The 13,645-nt window shown below is 52.4% G+C and overlaps 1 long non-coding RNA gene across 3 annotated transcripts; it reads left to right on the forward strand.

The window, feature by feature from the left end:
* The first annotated feature begins 4,436 nt into the window (after window positions 1–4,436).
* LOC125136236 (uncharacterized) lies at window positions 4,437–13,414 on the forward strand. Of its 3 annotated transcripts, XR_007137134.1 has the most exons (4): window positions 4,437–5,566; window positions 6,134–6,209; window positions 12,390–12,720; window positions 13,004–13,414. It is a non-coding gene; the product is annotated as an uncharacterized LOC125136236 (long non-coding RNA). The 3 variants fall into 3 exon arrangements; XR_007137133.1 differs by lacking the exon at window positions 6,134–6,209; XR_007137132.1 differs by lacking the exons at window positions 6,134–6,209; window positions 12,390–12,720; window positions 13,004–13,414 and adding exons at window positions 7,540–7,717; window positions 8,024–8,356.
* Window positions 13,415–13,645: the final 231 nt, after the last annotated feature.

Here is a 13,645-nt window from a genome sequence, read left to right on the forward strand (position 1 = left end):
TTCTCAGACTGGCCTGTAGATTCAATACACAGTTGCAGTCAAAGCCCCAAGCGCATTCGTCTGTGGGCCTCGGGCGGTGATTGGGGCATGCGAGGTGCGCCAGCCTGAGAGGCCAAGCCCGTGGGGAGCAGAGCTGCCCATGGTGGCCAGGCCAGCAGGGCAGGAGCAGGTGGGGCCCTGAGTTTGGCGCCTACTGTTGCCGTGATAGGCCAGCACTTGCACGCTGGCTCACGGTGGCGCCGTCCTGTGATCTGAGGTCTGACAGCCTGACCAGGCTGTGGTTGGGGGAGGGCAGGCAGGGGGCCCAGGGAGGGCCCTTCTGGACCTTGGGCTTCACAGGCTGCTGTCTCCCTGCCTCCACCTCTCTACGCCCTGCCCCACCCCCGCTTAGCCACCTCAGTCCCCTTTTGCATGTGACACACAGGTTCACCCTCCTGACACGGGCGGAGACCCTGCCCACCACCTCCAGACCCAGGGAGACCCAGGGTGCAGGACAGGGCAGGCCCACGTGCATGCTGCAGCCTGACCGGGGCAGCAGGGGCAGCGAGGCTGCTTGGCCCGAGCACCTGTCTGCTTGGGGACAGCACCTTGGGACCTTGGGCTCCCCTCTGGGACGCAGAGATGCGGGCCTGCAGAAGGTGGGGTGTCCCACTCCACTCGCTTCCTAAGAGCTCCCCAAGTCGGATCTGCCAACAAATGGTAGAGACGAGAGGACCAGCCAGGGTAGGAGGGGTTCATTTGCTACATTGAGACCTGCGGGGTGTCAGGAAAAGCGGGGACAAGCGAGCAGATCCCCGCGGCAGGTGCAAGGAGGGGGACCCATCAGGGAAGTCAGTTCCCGCCTTCTCTGTCAGGGGCCGAGCAGCAGCGGGCGCACCAGAACCCGAGGCTGGCAGGGGCGAGGGTGGATTCTAGCCTCTGCGGAGCCCCTGGGTGTGGCCGGCGGGAGGCCCTGCTGTGGCTAAAGAGTGGGTGAGGGACCCTGTGAAAGGGACGCGGGCTCGCCCCTGGGGTCCGGAGTTACACATTTAGTCTCTGGACACACATGTGTGTCAGAAGATGGCACACAGCCCCGGCGGGCAGGACGGGGCCGTGCCCTCAGGACAGGGAGGATGCGCTGCGGGGCCTGGCAGCCTGGGTCTGCTGTGGTTCACGCTCCACCTGTTCTGTGAGCGTGTGAACGAGAGTCGGGAACAGAGGCCGGGTCCGTGCGCCCTCCCGCGCCTGCCCGCTCTGCTGCCTCCTGTGCCCCTCCTCCCACTTCGGCTCCTTTGGGTGCCTGACCTCCCTGCCCACTGGCCAGCCTCCCTCTCCCTTGTCCTTGTTTGCGCTGGGTGACTTTGGCTTGGCCTTGGCTTTGGGGGGGGTGTGGCCCCCCAGCCTGCACCTCTGAATGGACACCTGAGGGGTGTCGCCAGTGTCTTGCTCAAGTCCAGCTTTGGGTGAGAGAGAGGGTCATTTCTCAGCGGCATGTAGGAGCGGGTCCTGTTGGTGGGGTACGGTGGTGACCTTCGTCCGCAGCCCCCTCCACCCATGTCCCCGCTGGTGGGCGCGGCTGGCGGCCTGGCAGTCTCGGGTGCTGAGGGCGCCCGGCCGCAGTCTCCTCTCTCCCTGACCACGCTGGTCTGAGCCGTCACTCGTCCACCAGTGGGGACTCACAAGGTGTCTGATGTGTGCCAGCCGCAGGGCTTCGGGAGGGTGTCTGGGGCAAGCAAACGCCATAAGCCAAAGGCACGCAAGGGCAGGTGGCCGTGGCGGCCCGGGGGTTGGTCAGAGGAGGCCTGGCTGGAGGAGGGAGGGGAAGCTGGGGGCAGGCCTGGAGCGGGAGGAGAGGAAGGTCCAGGCGGAGGGGGCCGCATGGGGTTGTGGGTCTGGGAGGGGGAAGGGGCTGCAGGCTCTCCGGCCCCCCTCCCCACCAGGATTTCGGAGCTTCCGGGTGGGGTGGGGGCACAGTCTCCATTTGGGAAAGCCCCTCTGCCCCCAGAGTGGGGCGGGCAGGGGGCTCCTGGGGTTTGGGTGGAGGGCGTGTGCGGGGCCTGGTGGGCTCTGCTGACGGGGCCTGGCGTCTGCTGCTCTTGCTGAGGGCTTGTGAGCTGGCAGCCCCTCTTTTAGGCGCTTCCTTCTGGTTTGTTTATAGTCTTTATTTACAGACAGTTCCCACAGCTTTGTCATTTCCCTTTTAGGGACACTTTTTTTAAAAGTTGTAAAAAACACATAATGTTAAATTTGCCATCCTAACCGTTTTTTTTTTTTTTTTTGGCTGCATCCGCAGCATCTGGAGGTTCCTGGGCCAAGACTGAACTTGAGCCGCTGCAGCGACAATGCTGGATCCTTACTCCCTAGGCCAGCGAGGGCTCCACTGCCCCCTTAGCCATTTCTGTGTTTTTCCTTTTTCGGCCACCCCGCCGCATGTGGAATTCCTGACACAGCCGTGGCCACCCTGGGCCCTTAGCCCACCGAGCTGGGCTGGGGATTGAACCCGCCTCCTGGTGCGAGGGAGATGCCGCCGGTCCCGCTGTGCTGCAGCGGAGCTCCTCATCTTAACCTTGATTTTTATTGCACAGCGGTGTCAGGTACATTCACGCTGTTGTGCTGCGGACCCACCAGAACTTCTCACGTGTTGCAGCAGAGAAGCTCTGTCCCCGTGAAACAGCGGTCATCCCCTCCCCAGCTCCCAGCCCCTCCCACCCTACTTTCGGTCGGTCGGTCGCTACGACATGTCTGGGGCCTCCAGGGGCCTTGGGGTGGGGGGGGATCGGACAGGATTTGTCCTTCTGTGGCTGCATAAAGTCCTGGAGGCTCATCCATGTTGCTGCGGCCGCCGCCGGGGTTAGGAGACCCCACCTTTTTTTTTTTTTGTCTTTTTTTGCTATTTCTTGGGCCACTCCCGCGGCATATGGAGGTTCCCAGGCTAGGGGTGGAATCGGAGCTGTATCCACCGGCCTACACCAGAGCCACAGCAACGCGGGATCCGAGCCGCGTCTGCAACCTACCTACACCACAGCTCACGGCAACGCCGGATCGTTAACCCACTGAGCAAGGGCAGGGACCGAACCCGCTACCTCATGGTTCCTCGTTGGATTCGTTAACCACTGCGCCACGACGGGAACTCCGGCCCCGCTTTTTTAAGGCCGGGTAACGATTCTGTTTCTGGACAGACCTCAGTAGCCTCACCCCCTCATGCTTCAGTGGACACTCGGCTCGCTTCCAGCTCTTGGCCATCTCCAGTGATGCTGCTGTGAGCGTGGGTTGCAAATAGTCCTCTTTGTGCAGGGGGGGCCTTGCCTGTGGCACGTTCCCAGCCAGGGATCAAGCCTGGGTCACAGCAGCGACCTGGCCACTGCGGTGACAACGTCGGACCCTCAACCCGCTGCGCCACGAAATAATTGCATATTCCTCTTTTTAGTTTGGTTTGTGAGACCTCCGGGTTGCCAAGAGTCAGGTGTGCAGCCCCCAGAGACCCTGGAAGCCAAGTCAAGGGCAGGGACCTGACAAGGCCCCGGGCTCGTCTCCCTCGGGGAGGAAGGTAGCGGTGACATCGCCCCCCCCAGTCGCTGCTCAGGTCCGATTGCAGCTGGATTGCCCTGGCTCAGAGGTTCCTGCATTCTCCCACTTCACGGTGCTCTGAAGGGCTCGGGAATTCCTTCATACCCCTCCTCGGTCAAAAGAAATACCTAATACCTCTGTTTATTGAGGCCAAAGAACTGAATAAATATGTAGGTACTAACAACTTAGTAGCAGTTTAGAAAACAAAAAACAACCTCCAAACAAACCAATAGCAGAGAATTGGAAACACCCCTTGGAGCTCCTGCTGTGGCGCAGTGGGACCAGCAGCGTTTCGGAAGCCCTGAGAGGCAGATCCAGCATCCGGCTGGCAGGGTGGGTTAAGGATCCAGCGTTACCCAAGCTTCAGCAGAGGGTGCAGCTGTGGCTCAGATGTGATCACTGTGCTGCAGGGTGGCCAAAAAAAAAAAGAAAACCAAACAAAAAAACAGAAGTGGATATTGAATGTGGTCATGGAGAAGCGGCCGTGTTCCCAAATGGTCAAAGACAAATGTTATTTAAAAAGAAAAAAAGAGGAGTTACTGTCATGGCACAGTGGAAACAAATCCGACGAGGAATCCTAAGGTTGCAGGTTTGATCCCTGGCCTTGCCCAGTGGGTTAAGGATCTGGTGTTGCTGTGAGTGTGGTGTAGGCTGTAGCTCTGATTTGACCCCTAGCCTGGGAACTTGAATATGCCACAGGTGCGGCCCTAAAAAGTAAAGAAAAAAAAGAAAGAAACCCTTAATTCCTTTTTTTTTTTTTTTTTTTTTTGCTGGACCCATGGCATATGAGAGCTTCTGGGCCAGGGATTGAATCTGAGTCGCTCTGCGACCTGCACCACGGCTGTGGCAACATCAGATCCTTAACCCACTGAGCGAGGCCAGGGATCGAACCTGCAACCTTGTGGTTCCTAGTTGGATTCCTTTATGCTGCTCCACGATGGGAACGCCTCTAGAAGCTTTTCAAACCTGAATCAGATTGGACCCTTCCACCTGAGCTGCCTGATCCACATATCAAACCAGCTTTGCAAAGTCCTGACCCAGAAAGGAGAGCCGTGGGGTCCAGTATTGAAACTCTAAGCTCGGTCGAGTTGCTCACAAGGTCTCTGGCATGTTCTGTTTCCCTCAAACATTTCAAATACCCTATAGTGCCCCTGAGAGTCCTCTCTGGCCCGCTGCGTGTCTCAACGCACAGTCTGGGAAGCACGGGCCTAATTAATGCGAGTGTCCGTGGTTGGTCCCCAGTCTGGGTTGTGTTTTAAAGCTCTGTCCTCGGAGCCGTGTGTGCAGCTCATCGTTCCCACCCAGGGGAAGGTACCCCAAATCTGCCACATTTTCCTGCCCATTTCCCCAGATGGACCCCCAGGCTGCCCCCGCCTCTCTGCCGTCACAGATGACCCCGCCCTTGGGTGGGCTTGCGGGGCAAGGCTTTGTTCACCTGGAGCAGACCCGCGAGCCCTGTGCTTAGTCCGGAAGCCCAGCCCACGTCCCGCCGGGTCCCACCTTCTCAGTCCGCGTGGCCTTCGGCAGGTGTGTCAGTTGAAGAGGCACGAAGTGGTCTCCCAGCTGACGTGGCATTTCTTTAGTCTCTGAATTTGAGCATCTTTGCATGCTCTTCTTGGTTGGCTCCTCTTCCGTAACTGGCTGGGCATACCCGTCAGACACTGGTCTCTGGGGGCTGCTGACCATCAGAAACCGCTCGGCCAGAGTTCCTCGCACGTCCGAGGTATGGATCCCGCGAGGGTTTTACGCATCAGAAGTGTCTTCTCCGTTCTGTCATCTGGCCGACATTTTGCTCACGGTTTCCCTTTGGGGAACAGCGAATTTAAATTCTGTGTTGATTGACTCCATCATGTTTTTGCCTCTTGCTTTTCGCAGTTAAATTTGGAGACATGCTCCCCTGTCCTCTATCCTAGTCTCCTGCATGTCCTCCTGCCAGGTTTTTCTTCAGCGTTCGGGTCTTCGTGGGATCCAGAGTCCGCCTCTGTGTGTGCTGCCAGGCGGGGATCCGGGTCTTGCATCAGTGAGTCCGTGTCCAACCCTGTCTATGCACAAACATCCTTTCCTTGTTCATCTGTGGGGACACTCTCTCCGTGCTCAGTCCTGTCTGTGCACTGGTCAGTTCAAGGACCGATATCACACTGCCTTTTTTTTTTTTTTTAATTAAAAGCAATGATGGGTGTTCCCGCTGCGGTGCATCTTGGCAGCATTTTCAGAGTGCTGGGATGCAGGTTCGATCCCCAGCCTGGAACATAGATTTGAAGATCCGGTGTTGCCGCAGCTGTGGCTTAGGTTGCAGCTGTGGCTCAGATATAATCCCTGGCTTGGGAATTCGATATGCTACCGAACGGCCAAAAAGGAAAAAAAAAAAAAATTTATGGCCGTACCCGTAGCACGTGGAAGTTCCCGGGCCAGGGATTGAATCTGAGCCAAGCTGTGGCAACACTGGATCCTTTAGTCCACTGCACCGGGCTAGGGATTGAACCTGTACATCTGCGACGACCCGAGCCGGTGCCGCCAGGTTCTCATCCCACTGTACCACAGAGGGAACTCCAATATGATACTGCTTTTATCACCCTGTGTTCATCAGGGTTCAAGCAGAGGAGCAGAGCCAGTAAGGGTTCCGTGTGAAGAGACTTACTGCCCGTTGTTGCTGGTATTAAAAGGTACTGTGGGAGTTCCCGTCTTGGCTCGGTAGAAACAAATCTGACGAGTATCCATGAGGATGCAGGTTCAATCCCTGGCCTCACTCAGTGGGTTCGAGATCTGGTGTTGCCATGAGTTGGGGTGTAGGTTGCAGATGTGGCTCGGATGTGGCATGGCTGTGGCCATGGTGTCGGCCAGCGGCCACAGCTCCAGTTTGACCCCTAGCCTGGGAACCTGCATATGCCGTGGGTGTGGGCCTAAAAAAATTTAAAAAGGTACTGTGATGACTGTAGCTTAATTTTGGCCGTCTTTTTAATGCTTACAAGCCCGCATTGGTGATCATGCTTCTTGATCGCCAAGTTGATATCTTTGGTAGAGTTTTTAGAGCAGTCACGATCAAGTGCTCTGTCCTCATTGAGCAAGACAATCATGTGGCTTTTCTCTCTTGCTTCACTGCAATCGGTTTCATTATATGAACACATCAGCCTCCTTTCTCAGCTTTAGCCATCCTTGCATTCCTGGGAGAAGCCCCATTTGGTCATAATGCTCAAACTTTTTAATATGCAGTTGGTGTTAGCTGAATTTTTATATAAACTTTATCTGCTTATATCTATGATTGAAGTGAGACAGGTCTACAATTTCCTCCTTCTTTTTCTTTGTATTTTCCTTACTATGTTTTGGAATCAAGATTGCAGTGGCCTCACCACAGACTTTGCAGAAATTATTTTCTGCAATAACTTGTTAAGGGAGGAATTAACTGTTCCTTGAAACTTTACGTTTACAGAGAAGAAGTTTTTGACTTTTAAGTCCATTTTATCAATTTATCTTTAGAGTGTGTTTTGCTGTCTTTTTTTTTAAATTTTATTTATTTATTTTTTGTCTTTTTGCCATTTCTTGGGCCGCTCCCGCGGCATATGGAGGTTCCCAGGCTAGGGGTCGAATTGGAGCTGTAGCCACCGGCCTACGCCAGAGCCACAGCAGCGCAGGATCCGAGCCGCATCTGCGACCTACACCACAGCTCACAGCAACGCCGGATCCTTAACCCACTGAGCAAGGGCAGGGACCGAACCCGCAACCTCATGGTTCCTAGTCCGATTCGTTAACCACTGGGCCACCAGGGGAACTCCTCTTTTTTTTTTTTTTTTTTTGGACTGGCACAAGGTCATGAAGGGTTTCTTTTATGTTACATTCTGGAAGTTTATATTTTTACATTTAGGTATATGGTCCATTTTGAGTTAACTTTAGTATGAGGTGTAAGGTTGAGATTGAGGGTTTTTGGTTTTTGTTCTTCATACGGATGCCCAATTTAGTGAAGATATTGTCCTTTCTCTGAACACCTCTCCGCTTTAGGTCGAGCTATTCGGTCACCCTCAACAAACCAGGAATAGAAAGGAGTTTTCTCAACAGAAAGGAATTCTCTCAACCCGATGAGAAGGATCTACCAAAACTCCACCGTTAGTTACATGATGTTTAATTATTAATGGGAAAGACTGAAGGATTTCCCCCCGAGACCAAGAATAAGACAAGGGTATCTAGTCTCCTCTTTCTTGTTTTTTTTTTTTTTGGCCACACCCACAGGGATTGAAGCCGAGCTGGAGCTACGGCAATGCCAGATCCTTTCACCCACTGCCCTGAGCCAGGGACCAAACCTACACCGCTGCAGAGACAGTGCTGGCTCCTTAACCTGCCACGGCACTGTGGGAATGCCCAGCCTGTCTACTCCTGCCTCTTCAACATTGTCTGGTGGCTCCAGCCAGGGCAATTAAGCAAGGGGAAAAAAAAAAAAAAAGCATCCAGTTTGGAAAGGAAGAAGTAAATCTGTCTCTATTTGCAGATGACAGGAACCTGCGTATAGAACATCCCGAGGAATCCACAAAAAGTATCGGGACGAATAAATAAGCTGAGCAAGGTTGCAAGATACAAGATCAAGTTGCAAAAATCCAATGTAGGACTTCCTGCTGTGGTGCAATGAGTTAATGCTCCGCTTGTCTCTGTGGAGGCCCCAGATTCCATCTCTGGCTGGGAATTTCCACACACCTCAGGTGCAGCTGAAAAAGGAAAAAAAAAAAAATCCATTGTACTTCTATGCAATTGCGATGAACAATCCAAAGATGAAGTTAAAAAACATTTCCAGGAGTTCCCGTCGTGGCGCAGTGGTTAACGAATCCGATGAGGAACCATGAGGTTGCGGGTTCGGTCCCTGCCCTTGCTCAGTGGGTTAAGGATCCGGCGTTGCCGTGAGCTGTGGTGTAGGTTGCAGACGCGGCTCAGATCCCGCACTGCTGTGGCGTAGGCTGGTGGCTACAGCTCCGATTTGACCCCTAGCCTGGGAACCTCCATATGCCGTGGGAGTGGCCCTAGAAAAAGGCAAAAAGACAAAAAAAAAATTCCATTTACAACAGCATCAAAAAGAATAAATTAGGAATAAATTTAGGAGGCGTTCCCATCGTGGTGCAGCGGAAATGAATCCAACTAGGAACCATGAGGTCGGGTTTGATCCCTGGCCTTGCTCAGTGGGTTCAGGATCCTGCGTTGCCGTGTGCTGTGGTGTAGGGTCACAGACGTGGCTACAGCTCTGATTCGACTCCTAGCCTAGGAACCTCCATATGTCATGGGTGCAGCTCTAAAAAGACAAAAAAAAAAAAAAGGAATAAATTTAAGCAAAAGTAGTGCCAAACTTGTGCTCTGAAAACTACAAAACACAGTTGAAGGAGATTAAAGAAGGTCTAAATAAGTGGCAAAGACGTGTGTCACCACGTTGATTTCCAGATTCAACGCAAGACCTAACGAGATCTCAGATGGCTTATTAAAAAATGAAAAATTGATCCTAAAATCATATGGAAATACAAGGGATCTAGAAAAGCCAAAACAATCTTTAAAAAGAAGAATAAAGGAGTTCCCACTGTGGCACAGGAGGTCAAGGATCTGGCATCACGCAGCCGTGGGACGCATTTGGTCCCTGGCCCAGGAACTTCCATATGCCATGGGCATGGCCAAAAAAATATAGTTGGAGGATTCGACTTCCCAAGTTCAACACTTATGAGCAGCTACTGTAACCAAGGCGTGTAGCGCTGTGATGCAAGTAGACGTGGAGACCAATGGAACGGAGTCGAGAATCCAGAAAAAACCCTACATTTGTGACCAGCTGGTTTTTGACAAGGGTGCTTGGACAATTCAGTGGGGAAAGAACTGTCTCTTCAAGCGGTGCTCGGACAACTGGACACGCACAAGAACTGAGCTGGACCCGGCATTGCTGAGTGTGGGACCTCAGCATATTTTTTTGGGGGGGGCATAATTTAATCCAATGCAGACCTCTTCCTTACAGTGTACATTAAATTTAGCTAAAAATGGAGCTCCCATTGTGGCTCATCTGGTTAAGAACCCGACTAGTATCCGTGAGGATGTGGGTTCCATCCCTGGCCTCACTCTGTGGTGTAAGGATCCAGCATTGCTGAAAGCTGCCGCGCAGGTCTCAGATGCGTGCAGCTCGGATCCGGTGTTGCTGTGGCTGTGGTGTACAGGTGTAGCCCTAAAAAGCAAAAAAAAAAAAAAAAAAAAAAAAAAAAAAAGCAAAAAAAAAGAAAGGAGAGAGGTGTCCTCTGTGGATCTTGCATTAAATCTGTAGGTCGTTTTGCAGAAGTGACATCTTAACCATGTCCAACCATCCACCTTGTGAACAAAGATTTTCTCCCCATTTATTAGGCCTGGAGTCCTTTCATCAGCATTTTCCAGTTTGTAGAATACAAATCCTGTACATGTTTTGTAGTTTTATACCGAAGTAGTTAATTTTGGGGGGAGCGAAAGTAAATCTTTTTTTTTTTTTTTGGTCTTTTTAGGGCTGCACCCGCGGCATATGAAATTTCCCTGGCTAGGGATCCAGTCGGAGCTGTAGTTGTCAGCCTACACCACAGCCACAGCAACAGAGATCTGAGTCACATCTGTGACCTACAGCATAGTTCGTGGCGACCCCAGACCCTTAACCCACTGAGCGAGGCCAGGGGTTGAACCTGTGTCCTCGTGGATGCTAGTCAGATTCGTTTCCTCTGAGCCGCGATGGGAACTCCTAAAGTAAATCTTACTGCTTTAAAATTTTTGGTTTACAGTTGTTTGCTTGCAGTAGAAGTAGGATTGAAGTTGTTTTGACCTTGGAGTAGCCTTGCTAACCTTACTTACTAGCAGTCAGACTTTTTTGGTAAAACTTTGGGGATTTTCTGCATAGACTGTCATAACGTCTATGAATAGAGAGTCATTTCTTCCTTTCTATTCTGCACGCCATTTATTGATTTTTCTTGTTTTATTGCATTGTCTAGGACTGCCAGTACAATCCTGGATAGTAGTGGTCAGAGTGGGCATCTTTGTCTTGTTTCTGACCTTAGGGCAAAGCACCCAGTCCCTCAGTATTAACTATCATGTTAGCTGGAGTGTTGTTTGGTTTATTTTATTTATTTATATTTTTTGTGGCCACACCCACAGCATAGGGCTGTTCCCAGGCCCGGAATTGAATCCAGCCAGAGCTTTGACCCGTATCGCAGCTGCAGCAATGCCAGATCCTTCAACACACTGTGCTGGGCTGGGGATCCAACCAGTGTCCACAGAGACGAGCCTGGATCTTAACGTACTGTACCACGGCAGGAACCCTTGTTTTGCTTTTTACAGACGTCTTTTATGAAATTTAGTACAGCTTCTCCTATTTCTAGTTTTGATTTCTATCACATGCTTTCTCTGCGTGAATTGACACGATCACGTGGCTTCGTCTTTAACCTGTGAATATGGTGGATCGACTTGATTTATTTTCGCACTTTGAACCAGCCTTGTTTTCCTAAGATAACCTCCACGTAGCTGTGGTATTTCTTTGTTCCTTATATCGCCAGATTCTATCTGCTAATAATACATTGAGGATTTTTGTGGCATGATGGCATTAGATTTTCTTTTCCCTTATGGGCTGGATTTTCCTGGTTCTGCAAATGTGGAGTCATTTTGGATTGTATCCTGCATGTTTGAACATTACGTTAGGAATATCTGGTTTTGTTTAAAATCTCATTAAGAATGGTGATATTTTTGTTAGCACGCAATCAACCCACTTGGGTTCAGGCTGCAAATTCCAAATAGCCTTCTGTGGGTCGTGGTTTCAATGTCAGTTCTGTTTTCAAAGGCTTTGGAGTGTTATCTGGGTCCATCCTGTGTGGGCACTGCCCAGGGGCCAGTGCGGGGCTCAGACAGTGCCGTGTCCCACCGTGCATTTCTCAGACTTGGTGTGAAAATCAGGATCGGACCCGGGCACACACAGCTTGGGATGGAGCCCAGAAGTCACCAACAACTTCAGGGGTCACTTTCTGCAGTCTAAGCTCCAGCGTGTCCCAGTTACTTTCTGGCTCCCTGGGGTGGAAGACTGGGGCTTCTGTCGCCCACCCTCCTGCACACTCCCTGTGACTGTGCCTGCATTTTTGACTGGCTCTCTCCCTGTCCTCTCAAGGCAAACGGGTCCCACCCTCTGGGGCCAGGGTCTTCTCCCTAAAGCAACGCTTGTGAACCCTGCTGCCGCCTTGACTGTGGCCTGGGTGGGAGGTGGGACTGTGCAGAGGCACAGGTGTGCGAGAACGGAGGAAAGAAAACCCTCACCGCCCCAACCACAAACGGGACACGCGCCCCCCTACCCCAGGCTCTCCCAACAGCTCTTTCCCTCCAAGAGCCAGAGCTGTGGGGCTGCTCCTGGAGCTCTCTGGCCACGTCCTGTCCCCACGTCTGGCTCTCGGGCCAGGTGGAGTCCCGGCCAGGGCTGTGGGGAGAAGATCCTGGAACCCACACCCGGTTGGTGGTGCTGCCTATCTGGCTCCCCGCCAGCTGCCTGTTGCTTGCTGTCTTCAGCATCCTCCGTGCCTCATGCAGGGCACTTCTTCTGCTTCCTTTTCCTTCTCCTCTCTCTCTCTCTTTTTTTTTTTTTTTTGCTTTTTAGGGCCACACATGTGGTGTATGGAGGTTCCCAGGCTAGGGGTCAAATCGGAACTGCAGTTGCTGGCCTGCACTGAAGCCACAGCAACGCCAGATCCGAGCTGCCTCTGTGACCTACACCACAGCTCCCGGCAACACCGGATCCTTAGCACTGAGTAAGGCCAGGGATTGAACCGCATCCTCCTGGCTACTAGTCTGGGTCGTTGCCGCCGCACCAAAACGGCAACCCTCGTATTACTTTCTTTTTACAGCTGCACCCAGAGGGAGAGACAGGGTGGCCACGGTGGTTCCATCTCACTCAAAATGGGAACGCAGGAGACGCCAAAGCAAAAGAACCACCAGGAACCCCTGTTCTGGATTCGCTAAGTCCGCAGAACTGCCACACAGGCTTTCTCTTTACTGAGGCGCGTGTGGATGAGGCGCCTTTTACTCGGGACCACTTGCAGGTTGGCTACAGGCACCCTGACAGTTCACCTGGCCACGTCCTCGTGCCTCCCGGGAGGAGGGGTCTGCGCGGCAGCAGTCGGCACTCGGAGCCCCCGCCGGCGTCCACGCGCCACCCTCCTGCCGTGCACCTGCAGGGTAAGTCCTTCCTTGTCCTTTCCCATCTACACGCCCATCGTCTTTATGGGCCCCTCGTCAACAGTGTCTATCTTGATTTTAAAAAATCGGACTGACCATCTTGGTCTCTCAATGGGGACACTTAGTCCACGTGCCTCGAACATAATTACGGAGATATGAGGGGTTAAATCTGCCCTCTTTAAAAGCTTTCTGATTTCTGCAGCTGCTCTGTTTCCCTCTCCTCTCTTGTTTCTTGCGTTGATTATTGAGAAAACGTCCATTGACTTCTTCCTATGGTTTGTAGGTTGTACGGACTAGAAGCGAGAAGGTTCCAGGTGCTTCCTCAGCGGCTCTGAGTGAATCAGCGCCCCCTCCTCTCTCTCTCTCTCACCCTTGCGTCTTATGCTGTGGTTGGTTTGTAATTTAATCTCATGTATTAGGAAACGCTTTCATTCCTAAACTTTGTCATCGTTATCATCTGCAGTCTGTTTGCAGATTTCCCCGGGGGTTTGCCGAGACTCCCGCCCTGCTTGCTTTCTTGCTTCTCTGACCTTCTATCTGGGACCAGACTCTCCGCCCAGAGGGCATCCTTCGGCAAGCCTGCTACCGTAAACTCTGTCTCTCTCCGTCTGACTGAAGACTTATTTTAGGTCGGCAACTGTATAACCTATTGCTGCTGCAAGAAGTTGCCACAAATTAAAGCAACACAGATTTAGCACCTTGCAGTTCTGCAATCTTGTTGGGCTAAAATCCAGGCTGGCTCCTGGAAGCTCTGGGGGGCAATTTATTTCCTCGCTTTTTCTAGAGGCACCTGTATGTCTCAGCTCCTGGCTGCTCCTGCCATCTTCCAAGTCAGGGCGCGGTGTCTTCTAATCTCTGTCTCACATCACTGCCTCCCTCTTACGAGGACGCTTGTGGTGACAGGGGGCCCATCCCGATAATCTGG

Source organism: Phacochoerus africanus, chromosome 9 (assembly GCF_016906955.1).
Source record: "Phacochoerus africanus isolate WHEZ1 chromosome 9, ROS_Pafr_v1, whole genome shotgun sequence".
In the NCBI taxonomy this organism is placed as follows: Eukaryota; Metazoa; Chordata; class Mammalia; order Artiodactyla; family Suidae; genus Phacochoerus; species Phacochoerus africanus.